A 10,165-nucleotide genomic window follows, 5' to 3' on the forward strand; every position below is an offset into this window, starting at 1 on the left:
CAGCGGAGCAGCCCACCCGGCGGCGGCGGCGGCGGCAGCAGCAGAGCCGGGGCGAGCCAGGACCCCGTCGTGCATGGTGGTCCGCCTCCACCCAGCCCCGGCGGCCGCCTTTGTCGCGGGGGCCCTGGCGAGGCTGGGGCCGCCCGGCCGCCTCCCGCAAGCCCCGGCGTCGGCCGGCGGGGGCGGGCGGGCGCGGCGAGGGGGCGCGGGGCGGCTGGCGGGGGCGGGGCGGGGCCGGCCGCGGCGGCCGAGGCTGCTCCCGGGCGCGGCTGCCTCCAGCTTGCGGGCTGCGGGGAGGAGAGGCAGAGTTGGGCGGCCAGTTAGGCGGAGTCTCGGAGGCTGGGCTCCCCGCCGCCGCCGCCGCCGCCGGGGCCGCTGCCGCTCCCGCAGACGCTCCCGCAGACGCTCGGGCCCCGAGCCGCTCCGCCCACGGGCACCCACCCGCCCACTCCCCCGGGTCCCGGCGGCGCGTGCCCCGGCGGCTCCCCCCACGCGCGCCAACGTGCACACACGCGCACCGCGCGCTATCCCCAGGTACCCCTCACCCGTGACTCATTCCCTCCCCCCCCGCCCCATCCCCGCTCCTCCTCCTCCTCCTCCTCCTCTTCCTCCTCCTCCTCCTCCTCCTCCTCTTCCTCCTCCTCCTCCTCCTCCTCCTGGTCCCCTGGCTATGTCATCCTCCCCAGCCCTGCTTCCCCCACCCATCCCCTCTGGGTGGCATGAATCGCCCTCCTCCTCCTCTCTCCCACCTTCCTCGTGGAGCAAGGAAGATTATGTGAACCACCATGGACTCAACACCAGCGGGAAGCCCCAACACCCTCGGGATGTATTTTGCTCCCTGCTACCGTCGCCTTTCTGGTTTACTAGTGAAGTGTCGTAGTCACAGCAGTGATGTTTTCCATCATTTACACACACACACACACACACACACACACACACACACACGCACGCACACACACAGACACCAGCAGCCTGGATTTCCCAGCTCTATATTTTACGCAGCAGCGCCTTTCTTGACCCATCCTTCCTAGGACTGTTGCACGATTCACCCGATTTCCCCCTCAAGATGTCCCACCCACGACAGGACAGGGCTTTCATTTGGCATTTCCAGCTCTGAGTGCCCCCATCCCATCTGCTCTGCTACCTGCAAAGGGATTCTCTACTCCAATCCCCGTAATGATGCTTACTATCATCATGTACTCACTTCCTAACCTCCACCTCCGTAGGTACTTCTCAAGAAGCACTGATCCCAGATAGAGGAAACACCCAACCAAATTCTAGTGTAGGAAGCTTCTGCTCAATGCCTGGCCCAATGAGAGGTTACGTTGAGTTTCTCTAGCTGATAAAGGCAAAAAATAGACCGTTCTTTCAAAACAGGCTATGTCACACGCTGGGGAAAAAAAAAAAGAAACTGGAGCCTGAATTTTGTTAATATAATTACATAAGAATCAATATCGAGAAAGGTTCAGATTGAAACACTTGTTTCCTAGTGACGATCTCTCTTAGCAATGGTGATGAGAGAACTAATAATGTTCTAGACGGGATTGAGCCAGAATTTTTCCCTCCAAGCCGAACTTCCTTAAGGAAGAAGATGATATTTAGAAGTTCTGGAAAATCCCCAAATCATTGTTTAAGGGCATTTAGAGTTTACTTTATCTCCCATGGAATTTAGGTGCTGTTTTATGTGTGGACACATTTGTTTGAATACTTTGACTAACAGAAGACTAACTGCCCTTTTAAGTTCATCAACATTTCCTTTTCCACCTTAAAATCTTTCGACGATTCGAGAGAGCTAATATGCCATCTTCAATTTTTCTCCAGAATAAACCTTCCCATTTATAATTAAAACAGCATGATTTTCAAGTCCCATAGTTCCCGTCACCTGCCATTGGAAACACATTATTTTTCACCATTAGCCTTTCTGAACGGTGATATCCAGAGCGTATGAAAATTCTATTTAAACCACATTTGCTCCTACACCTTGCACTTGTGTGCCTTTATCATTGTTCCCAAGGGGTTTCTCAACAACTAATATACAAAGGGGAGCAGAAATGTAGACGATACATTCATATCATCAGGTTCCTGTCTCTATGCTAGACTATGTAGAGATGCGACAGATAAAGACCTGGTCCTCAAGATGGTTACAGTCAAGGTGCTCCTCATAAAGCACTGTACCACTGTAGAACTGTCCTCCCGTTGTTCATCGTGAGACTTGTTGTTACTGTGTTTGGCGTATTGAATACGTCACGGGTAGCTTGCCAGGCTTTGCCATGCGGACAAGATACTCTCAGTAGCCAAACAGTCATAGAGCCATGAAGACTGAAGAGAATTTAAATGCATACTGTTGTAAGAGAAACCAACCTAAAAAGGTTATATGCTATGCAATTTCAATTACATGATAATTCACGGAGTCAATATTATCAGTGATAACCACAGTTTCAGGTTAAAAAAAATTTTTGGTAATTAAGGGCTTCCATCACAAGCAACCAAAACAAAAAAGAAAAATCCATGATAAGTGGATAAGTGCCTAAAATTTTAATCTCCTTCTATCAATCTTTGTGAGATGAAATTCCTCCTCATGAAATTCTCCAAAAATAAAAATTAAGAAATCATAAATTTTTAGTAGAACCTCAAACCAAATAAGTAAATATCTTGGAGGCAGAAACCTAATGAACATTAAACGTGGTCTTTTTGCTTGTGGGGTTGCTGTAACAAAATACTACCAACTGTGATTTAAACAGAAAAAAAGCTTTTTAACAGTTATGGAGGTTAGAAATTCAAGACACAGGTAGGACTGATTTCTTCCTCATGTCGCACTAGTAGGTGTGTATATGTCTCCCTTCTCACCCTGTTTTTAGGTGACTTTTTTTTTATCCCTAGCGTTGGCGGGTGTGACCCAAAAAGAAAAAATAAAAAGAATCTGTATCCCATGGTTGGCATCTTTCCCTGTAAGGAAACCATTTCTTCTGACTTAGTACCCTACCCCTCCTGACCTTTTAACCTTAGCTATTTCCAAATGCAGTCTGACTTTAAAGTTATGGGGTGAGGATTTTAACACGCAAATGTATTGGGAAGGTGGGCACAACTGAATTCAATATAAGTGGTTTCCATTTACTTTAATGCTTTGGGAAATGGTGATTGATGTGTTTTTATCTAGATAACTTAAATAAATATGATCTGGTCTTGATCATCTTTATGTACATAGCTTCTCCCTGAACTCCACAGTGTGTGTATAAACAGTGAGTGAATAAGTGAGAAAATAAACTGACCAATAATTTTGTAGGTACCTTGATGCCAGCCATCAGTGTCTCCCTTTCTGTCAGGAATACCATCATTAAGGCAGGGTTCAAAACTAAGTTCCAAAGTCTGAAGTTAGCTGCACTTAATTAAGAAGGAAGCATCTAAAGAAGGTATACCAAAGTATATGGCAAAAATGATTATTTCCTGAAGAATCACTGCACAAATAGTGCAATATAAGTCAAATGTACGAAATACCACCGTTCTAAATAGCCATATGTCAACTTAATAATAAAATGTGCTAAGAAGCAATTACTTGCTACAGTAAAAAAGAATGTTGGCCGGAGAAATTGTGCAAGGGTTAAGGTGCTTATACCTGACCCTGATTCAAGCTGCTACTCCAAAAATGATTTCCTGACTGTGGCCAGGAGCTACCTAGGAGCATAGATACAGTACTAAGCCCTGAGCACCACTGGATGTGGTCTGAAACCCAAGTACAATAAAATAAATAGGTATGTTTTTCTTGATTTGACCTGGTCTTTTCCAAACACACACACACACACACACACACACACACACACACACACACATACACACACACAAACAAATTGTACTCTCACTTATTGGGCAAAAAAATGGCTCCAGATAAAATTTAAATACTTACTTGCAAACCTGGTATTCAAAACTGTTAATTTAGCAAACTATGAGAAGTTGAATGTGATTCACTTTGCTTAGACAGTAAATATCTAAAGTCTCTATTATAAAGTATGTATCAGAGACACATAACTTCAACATTAAAATAATATTCAAGATCCTACTCAGAAATGATTTAGACAAAGCTCTTCTAAAGTAAGCCTCTTAGTTCTTTTCATCAAATACTCGTATTAGTTTACCATCCTAACAAAGAAAAAAATGCTTACAAAAAAAAAACCATAGAAAGACACATAGAACAAAATGTCATATAAAACATGTAGAGAGCAACGCCATGCTATTCTGCCTAAAACCAAGAAATTCCAGGAACAACCAAAGGCAGAAAGATGCAAGAAAGGATTCTCCTTTAATTATTTCTAAAGAAATCTCGGCCTGCTAGCACGTCAATTTCAGACTCCTTACATTCATAACTGAAAACAGAATAAATTCTGTTCTTCTAATCATTTTGTGCTTCCTCATTACGACAGCCTTAAAAAACATAAAATAAAGTTATGTGAGTTGGAGTGAATTGATAGGCCTCATTGAATCTTAGTTTGCTCATCCATAAAATGGAAATAACAAATTCCTTGCCTTCCAGGATTTTGGTAAGGATGGAAGATTGTGGGTATGTGTAACAACTGCTTTTGCTAGCTTAGGATATGGAAGGAAATGTGCATAAAAGTAATGGCTGCAGAGGGAATTGGCACACTATGGGTCATGAGTCAAATTCAAATGAATAACTTTTTATGAATAAAATTTTACTGGAACACAGCAACTTCCATTGATTTATATATTATTTATAGTTGCCTCCCAGCTATAATGGCAGAGTAACTGCAACAGAAACCATACATCCTGCAAAGTCCTGTATCTTTTACAAAATAAAGTTTGTCAGCATCTGATCTGGAAGCTTGTCAATCAGTTGGAGGAAAGAATCATATATAAAAAAATACATTAGAATACGTGGTGCATGGTAATTGCTCTAGAAAATAATTACCAGATATAATTGAGAGTAAACGGTGACAAGAATGGCAGTCATAAAAGTCCCAAAAAGGGTCACCCTGAGAAGAGATTGGAAGAGAAAAAGAGCTAGTCTATGGACCACTCAGCAGAGTTATAAACTGAGGAAAGCACTAGTGATAAATTCCTGAGGCAGAAAAAGGCAGAACTCTGGGAGAACACAAAGTAAGTCAGAGAGGAATAATCACTGTAGAGAAGAGAATGTGGCAGGAGATACCTCTCATTGCAATTCTTTTTCCACAAGGAGGTTCTCTGTTTTATTCTTTTTGGGTCACACCAATGATGCTCAGGGGTTACTCCTGGCACTACACTCAGGAATTACTCCTGGTGGTGCTTGGGGGACCATATGGGATGCTAGGAATCGAACCTGGGTTGGCCACGCGCATGGCAAACACCCTACCCTCTGTGCTATCACTCCAGCCCCAAGGATGTGCTCTTTTATACTGGGTAATAGTCAGAAATTAAATAATTGTATTGCCCTTAAGTGGCAGCAAGGAAGAGCAGAAGTAGGAAATCTGGTTTGAGGAAATAAAAGTGGTTTGCCCTGCTATACAGTTGCATGAGCGGAGAAAAATATGTGGAGAGTCACGGTCACGGTCACGGTCCTCCCGTTCTTCATCGATTTGCTGAACGGGCCCAGTAACGTCTCCTTCGTGAGACTTGCCCAGCAACCTACCGAGAGTATCTCGCCCGCACGGCAGAGTCTGGCAAGCTACCCGTGACGTATTCAATATGCCAAACGCAGTAACAACATGTAGAGAACCCTCGATTATCTAATTAATACATATTTATATAAGAGTTAAGGTTAAAAAATAAACCTAGTTAATTTTTACTTTAAAGACTATGTCAGTAGTGCATTTATGGTCCCAATATTCTGTATATTCAAGCTATAATTATTCAAATGCTCAATTTCTAGAAAATCTCGAAATAAGTTAGGAATATTTTCAGAGAGGAATATTAAATAAATTAGGATTACACTTCACTGCCTATATACTTCTAACTAACAGGCTCAGTTTTAAATTATCACCATATGCACCTATATATTTTTCACCACCATTTTTTTTAATAACACCACTACAATTTAAAATGCTAAAATATGTTAGGTGGCCATATGTCCTGGTTTATGCAAGGCCCTCTAAAATTTTGCCTATTGCACAGTACCATTATAAACAACACCTTCTTTTACAAAAATATGTCCAATTTTGAAAAGTAAATTTTCTGAGCATGGGCCCATGATATAGTACAGTGGGTAAGGCACTTGCCTTGCATGCTGCTGACCTAAGCTCATGCCCCAGAAACATATAAGTTCCCCTGACCCTGGCAGGACCCTGAGTGCGGAGCCAGGAGTCAGCCCTAAACACTATAAACACCAACAGATGCCCTCCCCTTAAAAAAAAAAGTACATGGTCAGTCTATTTATTCATGTTCTAATAATCAGTGATTTTCAAAATACATTCCTTTCTTAGCTTCAAAGAATATTTTGGCTCTCAATAGAATTTACTGAAAGTATTTGGCTACAAGTGAATCATATTTTGGCTTAGGTGCAGCAAAATACCTATTTTAATCTGATTTTTGGAAAGGTTCCATTATTGTCATTTACTTCATAAGGAATTCGATGTTAGGAATGTCTTTGGACTAAAATATGGGACATTATCATTCTCATCTCTTCCAATGGCTCATACCAGCTGTGGGTACACTTCTTCGAGAAATTATTATTCTTAGTTATACTTTAATTGAGTTATTTCTCTTCAATACTTGTCTCCTAAATAAAGTGAGAGTTCATAACCCTCTTTGTATTCTTCTGAGTCGACCATCTTCCATATTAGCAAGATTTTGAATGTTTAATTGGCATTGTTTGAAAATAATTCCTCTATTCTGTTCCCTTCCAATTTCCCTCATTGCATTGAGTAGCTTGTTAAGAATACTTTAGTTTTTAGTCTATGCATTATAAAGAAACTTTTTAGATGTCTTCACTATTTATTGGTTCAACAAAATAGATAGTATGATGTTTTGTAAAGTTAAACATACAAATATGTTTAACAAACACACAAACACACATACACCATTTAATTATATTCTAATTAAGACATGGTAGGTGGGCACTAGAGAAAGCAGCAAACTTAAAAGTTTTTATCACCCCCAATATAAACTAAGGAATGGCAAGTTAAGGTAGAGAAATCAAACACCACCACTGGTCATATGATTTCTGATCCCTGTTGTCTTGATCATATGATTGAACTTGAATAAATTATCTAATATTTCTATACCCCAGATTTGTTATATGTACAGCTAAGAAATCCCCCTATGTTGTTTAAGATTCTAATGATTTCTAACAATATAAGGTACAAAAAAAATAAATGAACTCTAATATGAAATACTTAATTTTAAAAACTTTTTGTGAAATAAAAGTATTATGAACATAAAAATACATATACAAGGAAATCAGAATGATTAACTTGGCTGAACTGAGTAATTATAAATTTATTATTAGCATTAACCAGTAAAAAAATGGAAATTAAATCACTGTCACTGTCACTGTCCTCCCGTTGTTCATCGATTTGCTCCAGCGGGCCCAGTAACGCCTCCATTGTTACTGTGTTTTGGCATATCGAATACATCACGGGTAGCTTGCCAGGCTTCGCCATGCGGGTAAGATAGTAAATGCTCTTGGTAGCTTGCCAGGCTCTCTGAGAGGGGCGGAGGAATAGAACTCAGGTCGGCCATGCTGGCTGCTTGCAAGGCAAATGCCCTATCCGCTGTGCTATTGCTCCAGCTCGGAAATTAAATCAAAACAGGAAAATATTACATATCCATTAGAATGACTACCATAAAATAGTTATAAAATTCTAGCATTGATGAATCCTTTATACATTGTCAATGGAACCCAAAATAACATGCACCCACCATATGACTCAAAATAAATCACAATTGTAAGCATTATAAGAGAAATGAAATATCTGCTCATTTAGGGCCAGACAGATCAATCAATGGGATGACCTCTAATTTGGAATGCAAAAGGCTAAAGTTTTATCCTCAGTACCACAGTGTCCCTTGAACACAGAGCTAGGTAGTTTCTGAGCATGACCATGAATGGCCCCACAACCAAAAAATGTGAATATTTAGATATAGAAATACTCCTTAAAAAGTTATTATTTGAAAAAAGTAAAAGCATTTTATGTAACTAAAGAAATCATGTCAAATTTATACCAATAAAATACTACTAAGCAACAAAATATTGGTACGTGCAACAAACTGCATCCATCCTGAGGGGATTGTGCTGAATGAAAAGATAATTACAAACTATCACATGGAAGTACGGTTCTATTTACATAAAATTCTAGAATACATATATTATTAATAATACATATATTAAATAATAAGATATCAAAATTTAGGTCAAGACGTAGAATTTGGTTACACACATACCCATAATTATAAACAACATGTACATATGCACAATAATTTATATACAAATGGTAAAACAGTAAGGTTTAGTTAACAATATTGTACCAATGTCAAATTCCTAGCTGGGTATAATGCTGTGATTATGTAAATGTCACCATTTGAGCAAAGCTGGTTGGGTACATTGGATTATCTTTTGTGATCTTCTGTGAGTCTTAAACACTTCCAAATAAAAGTTAAAGAATCAGATTATGAAGTTGAAGATAGAGCTCAATGGATTGGACTGCTTTGCACGCTGGGGACCTGGGTTTGATCTCTGGCACTGGATGGACCCCTAAGTAATACCATAAGCGACCCTCGAGCAATAAGCCAGGAGCAGCCCCTGAGCACTTTTAGTGTGACCCTATAAACTCCAAATAATGACGTTAGACATTTTTTAAGACTTCCCACAAGTACTGTTCCCAACTATACTTCTGTTTTGTTTTTAAGCTCCACACAGCAGTGCTCAGGTTCTTCTCCTGGCTCTGAGCTCAGGGGTCACTCCTGGTAGTGTTGGGGAGACCATCTTGGGTTCCAGGGATTGAACCTGAGCGGAATAAGTGCACGGCAAGCACCCTACCAGCTATAATATTGCTCTAGTCCCATCACCTAAATCTATTTGACCCTTAAAAACTATGACTCTGGGGATCCGAATGAGTGCCAGGAGGTGACGGACGCCGGGGGTACCCCGTGGCCAGGTGTGTGGGTGCCCAACACGAGTCCTCGGGGAGCCTCAATGAGAACTCGGAGGGCACTGGAGTTGCTTTAGGTTGTAACCAGCCTTTGAAAAAGAAGAAACAAAATGGAAAAGCTATTATCCCATGATGGACGGATAGATGCACAGCAAGAGGGACTAGCTCTGGAACACGGAGCCTCCCTTTGAAGGCTTCAAGGCGATCTGGGATGCACTGGCGCATGCATTTGGAGCAATGACCATGAACTGGCCCAGGCCATCATTGATGGTGCGAACAACACTCTCAGAGTGCTATGATGAACTGGGCAATAGACACCAGCTTCCGGTGTATTGCTTGACACTGCCTATTCATCACGATTGAGGAAAAGAGCAACCTTGAGACGCTGGATATTCCCAAACTGCCTCCCAATTCTGAGTATGAATGTCAGCTCCTGCTGCAGCATGCGTTCAAGGGTGTAGAGCCCGGCAGTCAGCGGTGGTTCTACTCCAGCAGGCCTCTAACTGACAAAATGATGCTGGAGAAGTTTAAGATTTCCCCCAAGGACTATGTGGTCCAGGTGATCATCAGCCAGCCTCTGCAGAGCTCGAGCCAGATGCCAGTCGAGAACTGAGCCAGATCGCGGCTGTTCTCCGGCCTCTCCCATTCCTTTGATCGTTGTGATTCTTTCCTACTCTATGGAGTGAAATTTACTTTCACTGCCCTGATTTCCCTATGAGTGGATTTAATTCTGAGAATTACCAGTGAAAAATTCCATCGGTGATGGAGACCAACAAAAATAATTAATAAAACACAAAGAGCCTGCCTTGGAGACTCATGGGATTACAGTTTCTCATTTGAAAGAAATAGACAACCACGTATTTGAAAACACCCAGCAACTATGTCATGGCTGTGTTTAAATGATCCGAACTGTGCATAGAATGCTGCCTCCATGAAGAACAGCACTGAGCACCTTTTGAATACAAAATTGGAAAGTCAGATTTTCAATTGTCCTCAATCGCAGTGATAAAAGCTTGAGCCTTTCAGTGGAAGCTCGAGGGACCACAGAGATAGAGAACAGGGCGGGTACATCACTTGCCTTGTATGTG

At 41.7% G+C, this 10,165-nt stretch overlaps 1 pseudogene; it reads left to right on the plus strand.

The window, feature by feature from the left end:
• Positions 1-1,176: 1,176 nt before the first annotated feature.
• LOC130019321 (ubiquitin domain-containing protein 2-like) lies at positions 1,177-9,690 on the plus strand (annotated as a pseudogene).
• The last annotated feature ends 475 nt before the right edge of the window (positions 9,691-10,165 follow it).

The sequence above is a fragment of the Sorex fumeus genome, unplaced genomic scaffold, assembly GCF_029834395.1.
Source record: "Sorex fumeus unplaced genomic scaffold, SorFum_2.1 ptg000008l, whole genome shotgun sequence".
NCBI lineage: Eukaryota > Metazoa > Chordata > Mammalia > Eulipotyphla > Soricidae > Sorex > Sorex fumeus.